This window comes from Phacochoerus africanus, chromosome 2 (assembly GCF_016906955.1).
Source record: "Phacochoerus africanus isolate WHEZ1 chromosome 2, ROS_Pafr_v1, whole genome shotgun sequence".
NCBI classification, from domain to species: domain Eukaryota; kingdom Metazoa; phylum Chordata; class Mammalia; order Artiodactyla; family Suidae; genus Phacochoerus; species Phacochoerus africanus.
Genome location: NC_062545.1, coordinates 44,599,221 through 44,622,534, shown reverse-complemented (window position 1 = coordinate 44,622,534; position 23,314 = coordinate 44,599,221). Strand labels below are relative to the sequence as shown.

Genomic DNA, 23,314 nt, shown 5'->3' with positions numbered 1-23,314 from the left:
GGATATTACTCAGGTTTTTTTCCACTGAGCCACAGTGGGAACTCCCTGGTCATATGGATTTAATTAGCTCATGTTTTCCTTCACGTTATCCACATCAAACAAAAACAAACAAAAGCTTGGACATTTCTAAGGATTTATGTTGTCTCAAAAGCTTTACCAGAATCTCATACAAATTCGTTTAAATGCCATGGATTTAAAGTTAAGTTTTATTTTATCTGACCAAAATGCCTTCAATCATAACCATTTTATGAACATCTCATGCCTAGAAATTAGCAGTCATTGAGTTTAATAAATGAGTTATTATTTGAGGAAATTTTTCAACATTTTTGCCTTCTGGCTCCTCAAGTAGTTCTTTTTTCCAGAAATTAGTTTGATCATTTAAATGCGAAGCCTGAGTATTTTCCAGAATTCTTCAGGCAGCATTTTTTTTTTTCAGGCAGCATTTTTTTTTTTTTTACCATCCACTGTGCATTTACTCTCTACTATATGTTTTTGTTCAATGAAATGTCTAATCTTATCTTACCTTCGGATCATCCTAGTATATTTGAAAGTGGCCTCTCTAAATATTTTATTTTCTTCCTTTCTTGAAATCCCATTCCTTTTACTACTAAAGTATCTTTTACACATAATTTCTATGATATGTTGCTTTCAGTTCTCCACATAATCGATTTTTACTTCTTTTATCAGAAAATATACCAATTAGCTATAGCTGCATAACAAACCACCTCAAGATTCAAAGGCTTAAAACAACAATCATCTATAATAGCTTGTGAAATCTGTGGTTTGGCCAGAGATTGGCTGATCAAGGCTTGGCTCAGTTGATGACTCTGCTGATTGCAGTGAAGCTTGCTCATACACCTACAGGTCAAGGGGTGGCAGAGATAGTGATCAACTGATCTAGGCTCAGCTTGCTCATGTACCTAAGGATTGAATGGCAGCTCTGCTTTAAGCTGGGTTTGGCCGGTACAACTTGGCCAGGGCAACTCTGGTCCATGTCTCTTATTCTAATACTGGGATCCACAGACTAATCTACATAGGTTCTTCTCATGGTGATGGAAGGTACAAGTGGACAGAAGAAACATATAAGACCTTTTGAGACCTAGGTTTAGAACTGGCTCACTATCACTTCCCATTCTGTTAGCCTAGACAAGGAATGCATTAAACCCAAAGCCAAGAGTTAGAAAACATTGAAAGATACATGGCAAAGGGTGTCAGTACCAGGAAGAGTAAAGAATTGGGGCCAGGAATACAATCTAGCATGAGATGATCCTAGCAGATGTTGAGACAGCAGCGTTTAACCCTTTTAGGACATCAGTTAGACTTTAGTTCCCAGTGCCCACTATTGTTTCTAGTAATGCCAGGTAAAAACAGGAGGAACAGCTGCAGACAATTTGTAGAATTTCATGGCTGGAGTAATACCTCACACGCATCATGACTGACAGAATATTTGCAGCAGCGATTACAGTGTTCCACGTAGGGTTTTTTTTTTGCCTATAATCCTATCATTTAGGGGAAAAATTGTTTTCAAGATCAAGTTCTAATTGCTCATAGCTCATTTTCAATGAGACATCTTTGGGTGACATTTGAGAGACTGCATTTTCTAGATGGCAAATCAATGAGCTGACAAAGTTAGGATAAATGAGGTTGACCCTTGTTCTGAGTGAGCCCAAATATTAGATGTGGTATACAGACAATCTTAACATTGTTTAACTCTTTCATCAATACTGATGTTACACTTCAGACACCTGATCCCTGTAATTACAGATACACAATTTGTATCATCAATGTGGATGTATCATAAACATATATAGAGCCCTGTAGTACTTAAACAAATACATTTTCTCTGAAGGAAATGAGCGCTTAGAAAAATTAAACAATAAGAGCTCTAGAATACTGAGAGTAGTTATAGCAGTATAGTTTTTAAAATTCAAGCATAATAAATGAATTAAGTCATGAATGAAGTCATGTCTCCCAGTGAGTTTACAGCATAAACAGGAAGTGATTTTAGAAACAGGAATAAATAAGGAAAAATAGGCCATGTTACATATATTAAAAATAACATTTTTAAATAAATTATATATCTCTCCAATATAATGTAAGAACAACATAACAATTCAGCATAAACTTATTATCAGCTGCACCTAGGAGATGGTGAATAAAAGAGATCCTCTAAACAACTTCACAAGATGTACAGATGTGATGTCTCTGTCAGTCTCAACGGGAAGTGTGACGATGGCACCGCTCGTAGACACTTTAAACATCTAAAAGAGCCTGCCAAAAGTGGCAACCTTTGGCTAGGAAGGCCTCCATATTCCTCACCCAGAAAGGGCGAGGTGACTCCTTACCCATCAGCTAAAATAAATTCTGGCTTCCAGCCTGGAGTCTTGCAAACCTATTCATCTTTCTCCCATTAGCTCTTACCTTCAAGTAGCAGTTCTTAAGGCTCTCAAGGTGAACCAGCTATATCAGTTCACCTGGGACCCTGCTGGAAATATAAATTCTAGGGACCCACCCCAGATTTCCTTAGTCAGAAACTCAGAAATGAATTTCCTAGGAGGGAGATGAGGGAGAAAATATACACTTTTTCAAAGAAATTCATTCTTCTAAAGGAACATTTGGAAATGATTCCATCACTAAGTAACTTTGTTACTGAAAACTTTTATTGCCCATTAAAAAAAAAGATTAAAAGGCTTGCAGTTAAAGACTTTCATTGGTATTTGGACCAATTTTATTAAAATACAAAAACTGCATATCTTTCACTAATATATGCCATTAGAAGTCAAGATAGTGAGGTGGAAAAGTGAGGGGGCTTCTCAGATGCATTTAAGTTTTGCCTCTTGGTTTCCATATGGTATCCACTTTGTGAAAATTCACTACGCTGTCCGTTTATAAAGAGTGCACTTTTCTGTACAAATATAATACATCCATACAAGTTTATGATACAAAAGAGAGACAGCTTCATATATCATCTCTGAGCCTCTTGGAGTGGAATTAGAAATGAGCTAAGGATCAGGGTTGGGTAAGTGTAGAAAAATCTCTTCCACATATTACCATTATCAGTGTTTGAATGTTTTTTCCTGGCACCAAAATGTCATTCCCTATCCGTAACACCACAGATGCTCCCGCTCTTGTTTCAACCTATGCCTCCTACAGAGATTCTAGAGTTCTTACGCTCTTATTCTGCCACCCCCAATCCTTCTCCGCCACCACCTCCCCCCAGCATCCTCATTACCCCAGAAAGCATGCGTGAAGGCACAGGAGTAGGCCAGAGGGTCAGAAAGCACTCCGATGAAAGCCATGGGGCTGGCTGGGGTTACAGCTCCCTTCCAGTGCTGACCACTGTTCCTGAACCAAGCTGCTATTCCCTGAAGCTTTCTTCTCTTTGGGTGACTTCGTCCCCCTCTGCCAGCTCCATCTCTCAATGAATGTCCTCCAGATATGCTCACATGAGCTTAGTATATATTTCAATCCCACAGTGAGCGCAGATTAGTTGGGACCTGCTTCTACATGAGCAGCTATGGTAACTGTCAAACTTCATTTACAGTTACAGCTTTGCTTTTAGTTATTTGTAATAGCATAAGAGTTAAGTGTTCAAGTTCCGGCTCCCCACAAGTTACCAGCTGTGTGACCTTGAGAAGCTTAATTAATTCTTTAGCACCGCCATACAACCATAAGTAAATAGGAGCTAATAATAGAACCTGCCTCGTAGACAATGCTTGAAAACTGCCTAGCTCAGTGACAAGGACATAATAATTCCATAGAAGGTAACTATTATTTATTTGATTACAGCCCTACTACCCTGACTGTGCCCCACCTTGTCTATAACTTGAGAAGAAATAGAAAAGTCAGACAGTAAAAATGTTTCTATTCTTCTTTCAATACTAATTCTCAAGCAAACAACAACAAAAGTCAAAAAAAGTAGCCCATATTTATCTTCATGAAACTATCTTCATTTATACAGAAGTAAAAAGAGGAGCTTCTTGCATGACTTAGTTGAGAGGAGGAAAGGTAAATCTACTTCAATACGTCTATGGAAAAGGGGTGAAGGGGTGAGTCACTGAGGAAGACCAAGCTGATTTGCCCTTGGTCCAGATCCTGCCCCCATATCTACTTCCTTCCAATCTCGTCTCCACCTGTACATTAACCCTGGAAAAACTTCCTGATATCCTGACCCCTGACAAAATTGTCCTGCTCCCATCATATTGCCCCATTTTGTTTTCTTCAAAATACTGGCTGCTGTCATTTATGTCAGAGAGTGTTTGGCCTATGTGTTCCTTTAAGAGTTTTATAGTGTCTGGTCTTATATCTAGGTCTTTAATCCATTTTGAGTTTATTTTTGTGTATGGTGTCAGGGAGTGTTCTAATTTCATTCTTTTCCATGTGGCTGTCCACTTTTCCCAGCACCACTTATTGAAGGAGCTGTCTTTTCTCCATTGTATATTCTTGCCTCCTTTGTCATAGATGAGTTGACTGTAGGTATGTGGGCTTAATTCTGGGCTTTCTATCCTGTTCCACTGATCTATATTTCTTTCTTTGTGCCAGTAACATACAGTTTTGATGATTGCTGCTTTGTAGTATAGTCTGAAGTCCAGGAGCCTGATGCCTCCAGCTCCATTTTTCTTTTTCAGGATGGCTTTGGCTATTCTAGGTCTTTTGTGCTTCCAAACAAACTTTAAAATATTTTGTTCGAGTTCTGTGAAAAAATGTTCTTGGTACTTTGATAGGGATTCACTGAATCTGTAGATTGCCTTGGGTAGTATAGTCATTTTGATAATATTAACTCTTCCAATCCAAGAGCATGGTATGTCTTTCCATCTATTTGTGTCACCTTTGATTTCTTTCATCAGTGTCTTATAGCTTTCAGAGAACAGGTCTTTTGTCTCTTTAGGTAGGTTTACTCCTAGATATTTTATTCTTTTGGATGTGATGGTAAACAGGATTGCTTCCCTACTTTCTCTTTCTGCTCTTTCATTGTTAGTGTATAGAAATGCAGTTGATTTCTGTGTATTGATTTTGTATCCTGCGACTTTGCCAAATTCACTGATGGGCTCTAACAGTTTTCTGCTTGCATCTTTAGGATTCTCTAGGTATAGTATCATGTCATCTGCAAATAGTGATAGTTTTACTTCTTCCTTTCCAATTTTGATTCCTTTTTATCTCTTTTACTTCTCTGATTGCTGTAGCTAGGACTTCCAAAACTATATTGAAAAGTAGTGGTGAGAGTGGACATCCTTGTCTTGTTCCTGATCTCAGCAGGAATTCTTTCACCATTCAGAATGATGACAGTAAAAACAAAAATAAACAAATGGGACTTAAGTAAACTGAAAAGTTTCTGCACAGCAAAACCCTAAACAAAACAAAAAGACAACCCACAGAATGGGAGAAAATCTTTGCATATGAATCAACTGACAAGGGATTCATCTCCAAAATTTATAAACACCTTCTTCAGCTCCATACCAAAAAAACAAACAACCCCATCGAAAAATGGGCAGAAGATCTAAACAGATGATTCTCCAAAGAAGACATACGGATGGTCCAAAAACACATGAAAAGATGTTCAACATCACTCATTATTAGAGAAATGCAAATCAAAAAAACCGCTATGAGTTACCACATCACACCTGCCAGAATGGCCATCATCCAAAAGTCTACAAGCACTAAATGCTGGAGAGGGTGTGGAGAAAAAGGAACCCTAGTACACTGTTGGTGGGATTGTAAATTGGTGCAGCCACTGTGGAAAACAGTATGGGGATTCCTCAGAAAACTAAATATAGAACTACCATTTGATCCAGCAATCCCACTCCTGGGCATCTATCCAGAGAAAACCATGACTCGGAAAGACAGATGTACTCCAATGTTCATTGCAGCACTCTTTTCAATAGCCAAGACATGGAAACAACCAAAATTTCCATTGACAGAGGAATGGATCAGTGGTACATATACACAATGGAATATTACTCAGCCATTAAAAGGAAAGAAATAATGGCATTTTTAGCAACATGGATGCACCTAGAAATTATGCTAGGTAAAGTCACTCAGACAATGAGACACCAACATCAAATGTTATCACTGATATGTGGAATCTGAAAAAAGGACAGACTGAACTTCTTTGCAGAACAGATACTGACTCACAGACTTTGAAAAATTTATGGTTTCCAAAGGAGACAGTTTGGGGGGGTGGGAGGATGCACTGGGGTTGTGGGATGGAAATCCTATACAATTGGATTATGATGATCATTGTACAACTACAAATGTAATAAATTCATTGAGTAATAAAAAATAAATAAATAAAATTTTAAAAAATACTGGCTGCTGTCAGAATTGTATGAGAATTATTGGTTTTATGTTTATTGCCCAGCCCCTTTTTAAAAATCAATTAAACAAGGAGGCTGCTAGACTGAGGTGGCTCTAACACCATGGCAGGTTATATACATAGGCCATTTAGGCCAAAACCTAAGCCTGGAAATGCCTCAAGGTTATGAGGTGGAAACATAAAGGACATCCAACCATGAACAGCCAACTAGGCTATAGGCTGATGTCAATCAATCATTTCCTTGCTTTGCTTCTGCCTTTTCTCTATAAAAGTCTCTCCCAGAGCTCACGTTGGTGAAGCTTCCTAACTTCTTTTGGTTTGGCACTGCCGCATTCAAGTAGATTTTTGCTCAAAAAAAAAAATTTAATATGTTTTAGTTTATCTTGTAACAGTCTGCTATGATCTCATCTCTGTGAGAACAAAGAATTTGATGATCTTATCCATTCTTCTATCTCTAGCACCTGCAACAGGGCCTAGCACATAATAAGTGCTCAATAAATACTTCTTTGCCAGAGTTCCCAATGTGGCTCAGTGGTAACGAACCCTACTAGTATCCATGAGGATATGAGTTCAATCCCTGGTCAGTGGGTTAAGGCTCCAGCATTGCCATAAGCTTTGGTGTAGTTTGCAGACACAGTTTGGATCTGGCATTCCTGTGGCTGTGGCATAAGCCAGCAGCTCTGATTTGACCCCAAACCTGAGAATTTCCATATGCCGCAGGTGTGGCCCTAAAAAGCAAATATATATATTTGTTTGCATATATATATTTGTTTGCATATAGATGTTTAAAGGCCCATACATGGCCTTCTGGTACTTTTGAGTACTCTTTCAATGCAGAGATTTTTTTGTGGCTGTAAACTCAGTCTGAAAAGCCATTATCATCCTCCATGAGTCAGACCACAGGCGATTGTAAGCATGTGTTATGAGGCACATTAGAACACCAGATGATGTCTAAAAGAAGACAACAGGGACACTAAAACTTGGAGACCAGGTCATCTGGGAAATGGCTGAAGGAGCAGAGCATGCTCCTCTTGGTGCTGAGGAAAGGATTACCTTGGAAAGAACGTAAGAACTATTTCCAAAACTTAAAGTAATTTAAAAGAGAAGTAGACTTGTTAACATGTACTTTTTGAGGGCAATACTGAGAAGTTGAGAAGCAAAATTCCACTCAGTTGAAGAAACTGAAGAAAATGAGAGTGGCTTTTATTTTATTTTATTTGTCTTTTTGCCTTTTCTAGGGCCACTCACACAGTATATGGAGGTTCCCAGGCTAGGGGTCTAATCAGAGCTGTAGCTGCCAGCCTACACCACAGCCACAGCAACATGGGATCCAGGCTGCATCTGCAACCTACACCACTGCTCACGGCAACACTGGATCCTTAACCCACTGAGCAAGGGCAGGGATCGAACCCACAACCTCATGGTTCCTAGTCGGATTCATTAACCACTGAGCCATGACAGGAACTCCTAGACTGGCTTTTAAATTAGAGCTATTTTCAATAGTAAGTTCCATGATTCAGATCAATCAATATTGATGAGCATCAAAAATGCCCAGAGTAACTGCTAATGGGCCCCTTGGAATATGGAACAAAATTACCAAATTGCCTAAATTTTAAATTCTTTTGCCTTAAAAATGTAACTATCTTAAACTACCATAATTCGCCTGTGCTTGGTACTATGGAAACATGCTTTTTCTCCACTGGCAAACTCTCATGAGTTGCTTCTCTGACCTACTCCTAGAACTCCTGGTTCCAAATTTACTACTTGTCTTCTATTTTTATTACTATCCTCACCTTTCAAATTTCACCACAAGGCTTTTTTTTTTTCCCAGTTAGAACCCTGTTTCTGTAGAAACATTTATGAACCTTGGCTTCACTGGGAAGGCACCTCTCTGTTTGTGTAACAGTCACAATCCTCTTTCTCCCCCCGCCCCATAGTCCTCTTTCTGTACCACCTTGTGGGCAACTGCCCTGTCTAGCTTGTTCTTGCCTCTTAAATGAGTAAGTTCCAAGTCTTCGAAATTCTGCATAAATCAGAATAATGATAAGATATCATAAGTAGACCTTTACTATTTTAGAATCATATACAAAGGGCAATTATCATGGCTAAAAAGTTGATAAATAATCACCCTTTGTTCACAATACACCAAAAAAAGACCTGGATATTACACATCTAATGTGCTGAGACCCTAGAGCTATTCAGTCAAGGCTAAGGAAGAACTGCACACATACACACATATATGAGGATAGAAGTTCAACTTTTTAAATGGCATACACATAAATTATTATTTTGACCAACCGATTAACTTTAAATATACTATTATTTAGTAATTTTTAATGCAATAGTGTTACATTATGTTTGCCCAACTATATCTAGATTGTTCAGGTGACTCATTCTTTTGTATTTCTTAGGCAAGACAAGGTCAGGTCCCCTTATCTAAGTTCCCCAGCACAAAATACTTCTTTCTAACATTCACATCAATTTTATCACTTTCTTAATATCTGTCTCTCCCACAACATTCTGAACTCCATAAGTCTGGATCAGTGTCTGCTTTTTTTTTTTTTTGCCACTGACACTAAAGTTGTATCCAGACCCAGTATGTTCTATGCACCAAACAAATATTTGCTGAGTGAATGAAAAATTAAATGTGATATAAGCATGGTGGAAAATACTACTTAAGTCTAAAGTCTGCTTCTAACCAATTGCATATCAATGAACAGATCACTAACCTCTCCAAGTCTCAGTATCCCTGAAGGATCACACCTGTCCTGCTTCCCATGTGCAATAGTCATGACAGCCAGAAAAGAAATATATGTGCAAACACAATGTGCACAGATACTGTTACATAAGCACACTGTCCAAGGAAGGTGTCTTGGGCACCTTGGTTTGCCTTAATACATTGTGAGCAGTATAAGTTAATGAAGAGGAAAATTTGTCTACATTCCAAAAGGTATTACCCCACCTCTGTATTTAACCCTGAATTTTTCCCATAGTACTTCTCACTATTTAGCATAGAATATTTGTTTACCGTCTGTCTTCTCCACCTAGAACATTAGCTCCAGGAGGGGAGGTATCATTTGGTTCACAGTGCCCGGCTCCATAGTGTGTTCTCAGTGAATACTGGTTGAATGAATGGGTAGAAATTTGAGGGGAGCATGAGTACCAAGAAAGATGAGCAATCAAGTATCTATGAACCTTTCCATGGTTGCTACTGCTGCATCTGTAGACTCTGCGTTAGTGCCGCTGAGGCACAAATTGACTCCTTGTTCTCAATATGATTCCCATTTCATTTGCTCAGAGTATTTTAAATCCTAAGTCACAGAAGGCATCCTCTCCCTTGGAACATTCCTGCAAAGAACAGCAGAGCAGGTGTCTCTGCTCTCCTCTAATGTTTCTCCTCAAAGCCTTTATAGCTCAGACTCCAGTGGGAGCACTCAACCCTCCTCCAGGCACTCACAAGCCTTCAGGAGACGATTTCTGACTCTTGTCAAGTCCCAGTCACCCAGCTGGGTGGCCAAAAAGCAATCCATTTGATCCACAAAAAGCAGTGGGTTTGGAATGTCTCCCATTACTGGGAGTCAAACACAAAATCGAATTGACTAAATCCTTCTGGAATTCCACCAGGCAGCAATTTCCCTAACTCTCAGCTCTACCACATTTATGGCTGCAAAATATAAACTCTTTAGCACCTCTTCCCATTCTGTCACTCAGTCCTTCAATCCGGCTTCAAGGGATGCCAGGGAGTTTGAAAAGGAGAGAGAAAAGAGTGGCATCTTATTAAAATAAAACTGTAAAATAATTAGTGAAAATGTTATGCCTGTGATATAAACTTAAATAACCTTTTACAGACGGGTTATATCATATGTCGTTAGTTTAGTTTTATGGCCACTTTAGATTTTGATCATTCCTGTAGGCTTGCCACATTACAGAATTAGTATGTTTTAATTAGACTCTAAATCAATCAATCAATCAATCAATAAAAAAAGAATGTAGTTGGACAGATGTCAGATGGAAACTGACATTTGTCAGATGGAAACTCCTTTTAGGAAACATCTTTAGGCTTCTTAATATTATATTTTCTCCTCTCCCATAGTTTTAAATTAAACCCTCCCTCCATCCTTACATCACCACACGACTCCGTTTTTTTAATGTTTTCCTTATCCCCCGTTTTTAACACACTAAAATGTGACCGTTGCAGTCAAAAGAAGTTCCTTTTTCTTTCTTTTCCTTTTTCTCTTTCTTTCTTTACTTTCTTCCTTCCTTTCTTTCTTTCCTGCCTTCTCTTTCCTTCCTTCCTTCTTTCTTTCTCTCTTTCTTTCTTTCTTTTTGCATTTTTAGGGCTGCAGCTGCAGCATATGTAAGTTCCCAGGCTAGAGGTCAAATCAGAGCTACAACTGCCGGCCTCAGCAACACTAGATCCAAGCCACATCTGCGACCTACACCACAGTTAACAGCACTGCCAGATCCTTAACCCACTGAGCAAGGCCAGGGATTGAACCTACATCCTCATGGATACTAGTCAGGTTTGTTACTGAGCCACAACGGGAACTTCCAAAAGAAATTTCTTTAAAGAAACAGTGCTTTGTCCTGACCACAGCAAAGTTATATTAAAATTGCAGCTGGCTCTCACCACAGCTGTGGTCTGGGCAAAAAGTCCTTCATTATTCTGCTGCTCCTTACCTACCTCTCCTGCCTTCCTCTCTCCTTACTCAGGCAGAGGCGAGGGCTGCAATGTCAATGTCCATACACATCCAAGTGAATGGATGTGGGTGAGTGGATGAACGCAAGAACTTCCAGGACACCACTCACCAGTATAAGGATGCAAGACACATGTGAACTTAGTGATGGATTTGCCAAATGAGTTCATTCAATTGCCACATTAGTTATTGGAATTTAACTCAAATCTGTATCTTTAATTGTACTTAAAATATCTTTAAAATATTATGATGTGACATAATACTGAAATGAAAGGTATTGTGAATGCCAAAGCATACAAGTAGGGTTATGGAAGATATATTTGTGGTAAACACAGCAAGTATTTGTCACTGGGGATACAAGTGAACTTTATGTTTTCTTAGAAAGTATGCAAAAGATAGAAAACAGAAAAGAAAAACTGAGCTTGGACTTCATATGTATGTGAAGGACCTTTATTCAGAATAATAAGACAAACTTCCCAAAAAATTTGAATAGAGAAAAGAAGATATACAAAAGGCTAATCAACACTAGGGAAATGCAAATTAAAACCACAATATAGAGATTCCTCAAAAAATAAAAACTAGAACTACAATATGATCCAGCTATTCCACTTCTAGGTATTTATCTGAAGAAAATGAAAACATAAATTCAAAAAGATATATGCACCCCTATGTTCACTGCAGCATTATTTACAGTAGCCAAGATATGGAAGCAACCTAAGTGTGTGTAATATTCCATACTATGGAATACTATGGAATATTACTCAGCTGAAAATAGAATGAAAATCTCGCCATTTCTGACAACATGGGTGGACTTAGAGGAGACTTTGATAAGCAAAATCAGACAGAGAAAGACAAATACTACATGATTTTCCTTACTTCTGGAACCTAAAAAAGGCAAGCCATTCTCTTCCAGTATAAAATTCTACCTCTCGTGTACCACTTTGGCACTTGGGTAGGGGCTATGTCTCTACTGCTCTCTTCCATCTATACTAAGTTCTGAGGGATAGATTGCCTTAGCTCATCTGGTCCTGTTGTCATGTGCTGGCGTCCACCACATGATAACGGGTTTCTGGTCCCATGACAACTCCTACTCACAGGGGTCCCTGCGACTGGGTCTCCCTGATACAGATCTCTACTAGAACAGCCCCGTCCATGGCCATCTCTTTTCAGAGGCTCCCCTACACCACTCTCCTGCAGAGGACACTGAGGCTCCTCCCAAGCCAGTCTACCTAGAAGCCGCCTCACTCACTGATAAGCCACTGCTCAAATACCACGTCGGATGAGGATCTTCTCCTTTAGTCTTTCCATCTTCCAGGCCATACCTTGGGAGGCCTGGCAAGGGTCTGATCCATGTCAGGATTCTCCTCATCCTATCTACAGTGTTCACTGCCCAGACAACCCCCAGGGTTTCTGCACAGGAAGGGTGAGAATACTGGGCATTTCTCAAAGACAAGCTGCAAATTGGTTACATACTCTCCAAATCTCCTTGCCATGAGTTAGTCAGACTTTTAAATTTCTTTCAGAGTTCATGGTATATTCTTCTCATAGCATGTTATTTAAAGATGAACTCCCTGGCTTCTTCATTCAGTTTCTCGCACTTGATCTTTCAAGCCAAATTATTTAAAATTCTAATCTAGCCCTCATATCCAAGTCATGAGGAAATCCTGTCGACCCTGAGGCTTTTCAGAATACATTCAGAATCCAACAACTTCATATCCTCTCTCCTACTGCCACTCTACTCCCAGCCATTATCACCTCTCACCTGCACTATTGTAATAGTCCCTGCCATAGAGTGAATCTCTCAAAAAGTCATGTGTTGAAACTTAATCACTGAAGTGATAATATTAGGATGTGGCACTTTGGGTGATTAAATCATGGGCGGAGCCCTCATCAATGGGAAAAGTGCCTTTATAAAAGAGACCCCAGAAGGCTCCTTCCCTGCTCCCACCTTCCATCATGTGAAGACATAGCACAAAGATGTTGTCTGTGAACCAGTCAGCAGGTCCTCACCGGACACTGAAGACACTGGTGCCTTGATCTTGGACTTCTCACTTCCAGAACTGTGAGAAATAAATCTCTGTCATTCATAAGCTACCTAGTTGATGGTATTCTGTTAAAGCATCTCGGAAGGACTAAGTCTCTGATCTGTACACCTTGCTTCTACTCTTTATTTTCTCAGTCTATCCTCTACAAAGAAGCTGGAGTAATCTGCCTGAAACATGAGTCAGATCCTGACACACTGCTCTAAACCAGCAATTGCTCTTTATTTCATTCAGGCTTCCAAAGTCCCACATGACCTCAACCTCCATTAACTCTGACCTTCCTAACTCCAGCCACACTGGTCTTCCTGATGCTCCTTGAACATGCCAGGCATGCATGCTATGCCTCATGGCCTTTGCTCTAACTGTTCTGTCTCCCTGGAATGTTCTGCTCTCCAAAATCTCCTCAGTAACTCCCTCAACACTTTCCCATCTTTGCTCAAACTATCTTCATGTTGCCTATTTTGAACACTTCAATTATTGCTGCAACCTTTCCCTCCACCTCCAAATTAACTGCCCGTCCTCTTTTTTTTTCCCCCACCTGCTGTCTCAGGTAGTTTCCTTTGGCAACAGATTCTCAGATTTTTTTTTACATTTTAATCACATTTATTTTTCACTTTTGGTGTGCTCACAGAAAATGAGAACACCTTAAGCACGAGTTTAATAGAAATTTTTGTAAGCAAAGTTACATCCCATCTCTAAGTCAAATTGGTCAAAGCTTCTTCAGTATTTACAAAACGTGACAGACAAGAAGCTACACAAAACCACTGCATCTGAAGATTTTTTTTCCTTAAGATTTTAAGATGTTGATAAGCGAGCAGGATGTTCCTTAGGGAGTACCTGGGACCAGACACATGTGAAAGTGAGGGCAGGAAAGCAGGGTTGAGAGAGAGGGGAACACTGAACTGTAAGGCTGTTCCAGTAAAGGCCTCAGCTGACACCACTGGGAATTCTGGAGCTGGGGTATTCCAGGTTGAGATGAGAGGTCTGGGCCTTTGTACCTGGAACAAGACCTAACCTTGGGTGAGAAGTTTTCTTCAAAGGCAATCCCAAGAGAGGACTGACAGCTGAAGGTCAAACTTCTGTCAGCAGTCAAGAGAATTAAGTCCTTCATTCCAGAGGAGGTTTCCAGCAGAATATCACAGCACCCACTGCAATCCTAATACTTTGCTTATATGCAATTGTGTTTCTTGTCTTCTTCTCTTGGCTAGAATATAAGCTCGATGAGTAGGGTATTTGTTTATTAATATTTACAGCACCTTGAACATAGCACATACTCCAGAAATATTTTTAAATGAATTTCAAATTATTTTACCTCAGGCTCAACTGACTCTTCACTTGGAGGTTGTATCTTTCAAGCATATCTGTCTCTGGTACAAATTTAGAAAAGTCTACCTAATTGCTCAAAATCCAAGAAGTTGGCTCTTTCTTGCCTTCAGGGATTCCTTTCCTGGAACAAACAATGCTTAATCATTGTCTAATTTTAGTGGTGGATGGGCCACAGTTTTTTAAAAAAGAAAAATGTATTTACAAAAAAGGAAAAGTAAACATCAATCAACTTTCAAAATAATATAAAGGAGAAAAAAGTAAGAAAGTAATTGCATGGATAAACATATGCCATCATCAAGCCAGTATCTGAGGTATTATTCTTTCCCTCTTCCCCAAAGTTATTAATAAAAGGTGTAATGGATGGTTATACAAATAGAAGAAATATGGAACAAACCTATCTTTGGAAGTTCTCAAAGCATATTATGTTTCAAAGGTCTTATGGTATAGAAACCTGATTAACCATATCTCATCTCTTTAACTTAGTTTACCAACTTTCCTGTCCACGGAATCTCTTAGAATTTATCATTTCAAGGAACATACCTTGAAAAGTGAAGTCTTGGACTCTTAGCCCAAAGCCACACACCTGAAAGCTGACAGAAATAAAATCCAGGAGTTGCCACTGTGGTTCAGAGGCTAAAAACCAAATACAAACTCTCTGAGGATGCAGGTTTGATCACTAGCCTTGCTCAGTGGGTTATGGATCTGAAATTACCATAGACTACCGCATTGACCACAGATGCGACTTGAATCCGGTGTTGCTATGGCTGTAGTGTAGGCCTGCAGCTGTGGCTCCAATTCAACCCCTAGCCCAGGAACTTCATATGTCACAGGTGTAGCCATAAAAAGAAAAAAAAAAATCCAGTACATAAAACTCCACTTACATTATCTTGCCAGCAATATTATCCCTCTGTTTCTCCTTTTCTCTTAGCACCACACAGGACATCTTCTTTATAACATTATTTCTCTCAAGGTCATATTAGACATTGCTGAATAAATAGAGAAATACTAGAAGCTCTGAAGTCTAATTACATGCTTTCAGCTGTTGTATAATCCTGGAAGAACCAGTGATCATTACCAAATATGAGTTGAAATCTACAAATGAAAGCTATTAAGATCAGCCAAGAATTGCTATTATGATTAGTGTGGCAGACACTGTCTACACCATGTGATTTTCTATTTTCTTCTTTGCTAACAGAGCTCTGATTCTGTATTAAGGCAATTTGTCCAGTTGAATACTTATTTGCCTTATCTGCCATAAAGTTAGGAGTAGTGGCTGCATGACACCGACCTTAAGTCTACAAGGGGTTTCGGGGAAATCTTTTACTCTTCTAATGCCTGTCTTAAGGTTGATATCCTCCCTCGCTTCCTCCTGCATGTAATGTGACAGGATGTCTGGTGCTGGAGCAGCCATGTTCATTCCATGAGGAGACATGTAAGAAGACAAACGGCAACGTGCTGAAGAGAGAATAAAAAGATAGGAAAAAATCTAGCTCTCTAGATATCACAATATCTAGATATCATTAAGAAGTTGAATGTATACCTGCACCACCTATTTCAGGAATTCTTCATAGCACAGCAGAACATCTCTTTTAGGTATTACTTTATTTGCATTGAAATATGATCCTAACTGATACAATATAAAGCTTCTACCATCTAGAAAGAAAACATCAGAAAAAAAAGAAATGTATGCAAGTAAACAGAATAAATAAAAAATCCTAAGTTGCTTTAATTTATGCCAATATTTGAAGTAGCCCAAGAGATGTGACTTGAGAAAATCTATGTACATGGACCCGGGTTCCAATACAGCTACTCTGCAGAATATAAACAGGTGCTTAGTGATATACACATAATACATGGTGCTCGTGTATAACGTGTGGCCTTGTTGTCCGAAGTTCTGCAGAGACGTCTGTTCTCCTTATTTCTTTCCTAAAATGCTACCCTTCTAGTTTTAAATTCTAATTCAAATACTATCTCATGTTGAAGAGTCGCAAAATTCAAGCCTGGAAAATCTCTAAACACCATAAACAAGAGAATCCATTTCAACAGCATAACAACTCTTGGAAAAAGCTTTGTTTCAAGGTAGGTACAATCATGTGTACATCATGAAAGCAAATAAAAAAAAAAACTGACTTGGACCTAAAAGAATGATTGTTCTTCCATACCAAAGACTCAGAGGAAGACAAAAGGCCCAGACCACCCAGACAGGACAGATTTCCTCAAACAAATGGATGTCTGAATCCAATCCAGTATTTTATCCCATTTATTCTGGCTTCAACTCCTGCCTCACTTTCTGCACTCTTGCATTTACTCTATTCCCAGCAGATTTCTTAAGAATGGATTTCCTTTGTATCATAGGGCACTAGTGATTTAAATTGCTTGGCCATAAGTATAGTTCCCTGGGACTGAAGAACATACTTGACATGGCTAAGAGGTCTGACAGCCTCTCAGTCAAACTACCAGTGGACTGAAATGTCTTCTATGTCTCAGATGCCTCTCTCTAGAGATCTGAGTAACTGGCAGTCAAGGACCCCTGGTGGACATTTGGCTGCTCACTCAGAAGCAAGGTCATGTAGGTACAACACTAATTTGGATCTGATCATCCTCATTGGGTGCCCATGGTCCACGAAGTGTTTTCCAAATTGCAACTAGATATTTTACACAAAATCATTTTGTAATATTGAGATTACATCTTTTTAACAGTGGTGCCCATAGCAAGTTGAAGTCAATTTACCCCAAACTTCCAGGATGCCTGAAAGGCCCTTGATCCAAACAAGAAGCTCAATTTCAATCTAAACAAACAAACATGGGGCTGACTAATACAGTCACACTCTACACATACACAAAGAAATAATAGATTTCATGAACGTTTACTTTTTATAAGTCCCATTTTACTTCCATGAGCAAAAACCTGTTTTCTGGAGACCTTGGAAGCTCAGATTTCACAGTCCTGTCTTTTCCCATTAGTTACACTTAGTAGGCGGGTGGGCTGTGTCACCTATTAAAATGGACTATTGGAATTCTCACCCCCCTCCGAATGTCAGTATTTCTGAGATGAACTTTGCAATTATATCAGCTGTGTTTTATTTAACTGCATAATGGCTTTTTTTCCACAGCTGAATTTTCCTAAAGCAGTGTGAGAGTGACATAAATGATTTTACAGAGTATGGATGATTTTACAAATGATTTTACAGAGTATGGAAATTTGTGGATCTTCCTACTGTCACCTTCCCATTGTCAAGGAGACCAAATTTACCATCTTAATATCAATAACAATAACTATAATAAATTGCACTTCGCATATTTATCTCCTTTAATAATCTTGTAACATTTGGTGAAGAAGAAAACTTACTTTAATAATATGCCTGTCATTAAACGACATTCAAAAATGTAAATCACAATCTTTCCCAAAAATATTTTGAGAGAGTTTTAGCATTTCAATGGCTGGACTGCACTGGACATTTTAAGATGAGGTTTCTTTTTATGCTCACCAGAACAGAATGGGCAGTGCACTGCTCTCCTGACAGCTAGAGAGCAACTGGCCTGGACAACTTATGGATTAACCAGTTAAGCTTGCAGTTGCTGCTTTGCCCTGTTTTTTTTTGTTTTTTTTTTAAGACCCAGGAAGTACTGACATCATTGTGGAAGTATAGAATTTAATTTCACCAATAAATCAAATTGAGCTCAAGCTGTTAGTAATACTGTCACATTTACAGAGTCAGGCAGAGGCTAAATGACTCAATGAACTGATAACAAGATATAAAGCTTTTCCCCTCCAAGTCCCTGGTTTTAATCAGGCCAGAGCTACACAGGAAAGACCAAAGCTGCATACATTGCTGACCCCTGCAGACTCAACGCCAGGAGTCATTTTCAGAATTTGCCTGATAAGACTTCACATGGAACCAGCAGGGCCAAGTGCTAGGTTTTTATAAGTAAGTAAGGGCCTGGAGTTCCCGTCGTGGCACAGTGGTTAACGAATCCAACTAGGAACCATGAGGTTGTGGGTTTGATCCCTGGCCTTGCTCAGTGGGTTAAGGATTCGGTGTTGCCATGTGCTGTGGGTGTAGGTCACAGACGCGACTCAGATCCCACATTGCTGTGGGAACTTCCACATGTCGCAGGAGTGGCCCTAGAAAAGGCAAAAAGACAAAAAATAAAAATTAAAAAAAAGGGCCAAAGAGCTGTGTTTGGTCAATAGAGATAGTCAGTGAGCAAGGAGATGGAGATTTTGAAGGAAAAAGAAAGTTTTTCAATGCCTACCCTATGGCATTGCAGAAAGAGTGGCTACCTCCACACAGAAAGCCCTACTTTGTTTCTTCTTTGACACCATGAATTGGTGATAAATGTCTAGACAGAAGTATGATCAGGTGTGATAGTTAATTTCATGTATCAACTTGGTTAGGTCATGGTACTAAGATATTTGATCAAACATTATCCTAGATGTTACTTTGAAGGTTTTTTTTTAATGAGATTGACATTTAAATAAGTAGACATTGAATTCTTTACTCTTCATAGTAAAGAGTAAAGAATCTAATCAGTTAAAGACCTTCTAGAAAAAGACTGATCTTTCCCAGAAGAGGGAGGCAGCCTTTGGACCACAAAATCTACTCTCCCCTAGATCTCCAGCCTGATGGCCTACCCAGCCTGATGGCCTACCCAGTCTCCACAATCACATGAACCAGTTCCCTAAAATAAATCTCTATCATCTATCTGTCTGTCTATCTATCTATCTATCTATCTATCTATCTATCTTTCTGTTGGTTCTGTTTCTCTGGAGAACCCTAAACTTTTTCTCTCTTGGCCTCTTCCTTCCTTGCTCAGACCCTACCTCATTTTGCTCAGTAGAAAACACAGAACTATTAAAGATGTTTGAGATGAAAGAATCACATGACAAGAGAAGTATTTCAATAAGCTATCTCAGATAGCCATATGGAAGATGGACTGGAAAAAGATAGATTGGAACAGTTAGAACAATAATGTGGCCATGCTGCTCAATATGGTTGCCACTAGTCATATGTAGTTTTTAAAACTGACTAAAACGACATAAAATTCAGAGTTCCCACTGTGACAGAGCAGGTTAACAATCTGACTGCAGCAGCTCAAGTGACTGGGAAGACACAGGTTCTATCCCCAGCCTGGTGGAGTGGGTTAAAGGAGCTAGTGTTACCACTGCTGTAGCATAGGTCACAGCCACAGGTCAGACTCAATCACTGGCTCAGGAACTTCCATGTGCTGGGGTGTGGCCATAAAAAAATAATAAATAACATGACATAAAATTAAACGATCAGTCCTTAGTCGTACTGGCCAATATTTTAAGTGTTTAGCCACAAAGAGTTGGTGGCTATCACATTGGAAGGTGTAGATTATAGAACACTCTTACCATTGCAGAAAGTTGTATTAAAGAGTGTTGATGTGGCAAAATCAGGAGGGCCTCCACTCTGGCTATGACAGAAACAAGAGAAAGTAATTTGCACTGAGCGCCCGAGATGTGCTTAGTCATGAACTGTTTGCCTTACATTTCTTATCTCAGGTTATCACAAATTATACTCCGTCTTGCAGAGTACACAGTGTTATCCACATGCCCCACAAATTTAAAACTGAATTTCAGCAAAGTTTCTTGTTCAAGGGCAACTAGACAATAACGGTGATGAGATATAAATCCAGGCAATTTTAACTCCAAAACCTCCTACAAACATAGACAACTGTCCTCACCACACATGAAAAGAGAACTTTTTAAAAATGATGACAGAATATCACACCAAACTTCCAACTGAAATTTCAAAGCCATTATACTCCATTTATGGGCTTTCTCTCCAGCACCCATCTTTCTGCCTCCCTAAACCTACAGCACAAAGAGCATCCCATAGTTCCCTGACATTTGAAATTCAGAATGTTCCTTCTCTGACTATATTTTGCTGTCCTCCAATTCTTCTAGTTCCCCAGCCCTGCTGTATGGTTGCCTTAGTCTCCTAGGTCTGTTATAACAAAATATTGCAGACAGGGTGCTTTTGCTCAGTTCTGGAAGCTGGGAAGTCCACGATCAAAGCCCCAGCACAGTGGTGCTCTTCCTCCATATGAGAACACAGGGAGAACATGGAAGGGGCTAGGGATCTCTCTGGACCTTAATTGCCTTTATTGAGGGTTCCACTCTCATGATTTATGTACCTCCCCAAGACCTCAATCTCTTAATACTACCATTTTGGAGGGTGAGAGTTTCAAAATAGGAATTTCTGACACTAACATTCATACCAACATAATTGGCTAGGTCCATCTCAGCTGCCACAACAAATGAACCCCCAAAATTCAGTGTTCTAGAGCAATGCAATGTGAAGTAGCTGTCTACATGGCTATATAACGTTCTGTTATCCTTCTGTGACAAACCATGGGCTTGCACAATGTGAAAGAACACACTCTTTCCACCATTAAGAAACTCTTGCTCAGGAGAAAAATAATTGGCTGAACTAACTAATGCCCTTGGTGTACAACTGTTTTACATTCTAGAATAATCACTTTGTGATGTCTCAGAGTAAACACCAGTACTGGCTCTTGGACCACGAAGAGCACTGGTTTGTAGATTTGCGACTTTTTAAGGTTTTATTATTTTTCCAAATGCCATGATCCTATGGTCACTACCAAGGCTTTCCATAGATCAGAAATCACTAGCCATGAATCTCTCAAATTCCCTCCATTTCTGCCACTTCCAACCTCATGAAATCTTCATCTATTGTTATAGAGTTTCCCTTCCTTTCTTTCTTTCTTGGCTTTTTTTTTTTTAATCGAAGTATAGCTGATTTACAATGTTGTGTTAATTTCTGCTGTACAGCAAAGTGACACAATCATATATATATACGACACAATCATACATGTATATATGACACAATCATACATATATATGACACAATCATACATATATATGACACAATCATATATATGACACAATCTTATATATGACACAATCATATATATATTTTTTTCTTTTCCCTTTCTTTCAGAGTAAAAGGTGTCCCTGCTCCTTTCTGATGATAATCCCTGCTCTTAAGATCTCATCTACTTCCTATTAAGTTATTTAGCCACTTGATTTATAAATTATTCCTTTTTTCTTGAATATCATGCCTCTAGCTTCTCTTTGAATCTACACCCATGCTCAAGTTTCCTCATCCTAAAAAATCCTTCCTTCAACCTCACCTAAGCCAGAAGTTAACGCTATACAACTCTGTCTCCATTCCCAACTGAACTTCACTTCCTAAAATCTTATTCAAACTCAGACCACCACTCTGCTGAAATGTTCTTAATAGTAATCATAACAATGAATAGTTTAAATGCCTCTTATGAGCCAGAATCACAGTGCTGATCAACCATGTGCTTCTAATTAGAACTTATGAAGTAGGTATTAATATTACCCCATAAAGAAAATTAAGGCTCAAAGACATTAACTTCAAGGAGGCTCAGCTACTGAATATTAAGCCCCAGTCTATCCGACTTCTTTTCACATCCAATTCTACTTGCTCTCTCATTGGTACTTCCTAATACTCCCTGACTTCAGAGTCCATATTCTCCTGTTTCTTTGCTCTTTTGCCAGCTCTCACCTGTCCACTGGGGAAGCCTGAGCTCTACCTTCTGTTGGTGGCCTATAATTCTTGCTTTTAGGGAAGATTCACCAGCAAAACAGCTTCAGGGAGTCTGCTTTTAAATTGCCACACTCTTAGGTAGGCTAAGGTAGGCTTAGGTAGACTGCTTGTGAGGCACAGTTATACAGCCAGCTCCCAGAAGCATGTTCTAAGGAAGAGAGGGCTGCCTGCACTTTAGTGGTGCCCTTCTGCCCAGCCACGTCCTGAAACATGCAATGACTGCCCAAAAGAAAGTGAGTAAAAAGGAGGGGGATGTGTGGGTGCAGCTTTCGACACCCTGGAGAGAATTCAGAGAGAGAAACCAAGACCAAGAAACAAGAAAAGCAAGGACAGAAGAAAAAAGGAGCCCTAAATACCATCCTAAGAATTTAATTTTATGAAGAGAGCACGTGATTCTCTAACCACACTTAGTGAGAAACTGGCTCACTCCCCAGAGCAGCCTGTTGGGTTCCAGCATTTTGTGGAGAATGTTTTCCTCACACACAGCTGCAGCATACCATGCTTCCAAGCTTTCCCTCAGGCTACTCTATGAGATTATTTAATTCTGAAAAATACTTGGTTTTCCCTCCCTGAGAACATGTTTAACTTTTAACAGTGCCTTCTATGCCCAAAGAAATAATTACAGTGAAACCATCAGACACATTTACTGACCAATAACAGAATATTGGAGGGGGAGGGTTGTCAATCAAATCAAGCTGGGTAGACAGTTGTCTTGCTCCCTCAGAGATAAACCAGTTAAAGGTGTGCCCCAAGCATTCGCTGATTCCACGTTGGATCCATCATCCATGAACTTATATACGCTCCCCTGATGCTATTTGCATTTCCAAATTTCTCATAGTAGCCAACATCTAACTTTCCTGTACCCCAGGAGGATGGAGAGAGACGCCATCAATGCAGCAATTTGGCTGCTCCCATGGAAGCCATCACGCTCCTGATCCAGAGCTTTGCAGCCACCCATTTCCCCCACTTATGTGAAGAGGCTGTCAAAAAGCTTCTCTTAGCAAGGCAGTGTTGGGTTACCAACAGCTGGTAGCTGTTCTATGCAGCCAGGTTCCGGGCTTATGGGCGATTATGGGTTAAATATGTGTCATTGCCTATGGATGGCTGCACTCTGACCCAGGCCTTCTGGAGACACAATGCCTTTAAGTGGAGGATGGCTCTTGTCGTGGGAATTACAGAATCTGGCAAGATGGCACGGAGAGATATTTCAGGGCAGGCAGGCTTTCCAGCACCCAAAATAACCACCAGTAGGAGGCTGCCTACGTGGCCCCCACAGAAGGTCAAGGCACCCCTGCTCTGTCAGCATGAGCC

At 39.6% G+C, this 23,314-nt stretch overlaps 1 long non-coding RNA gene across 1 annotated transcript in view; it reads right to left on the bottom strand.

Annotated features, from left to right (window-relative positions):
* LOC125115593 (uncharacterized) overlaps positions 1 to 23,314 on the bottom strand; it is a 111,132-nt gene that overhangs the window by 12,158 nt on the left and 75,660 nt on the right. The window lies entirely within an intron of this gene.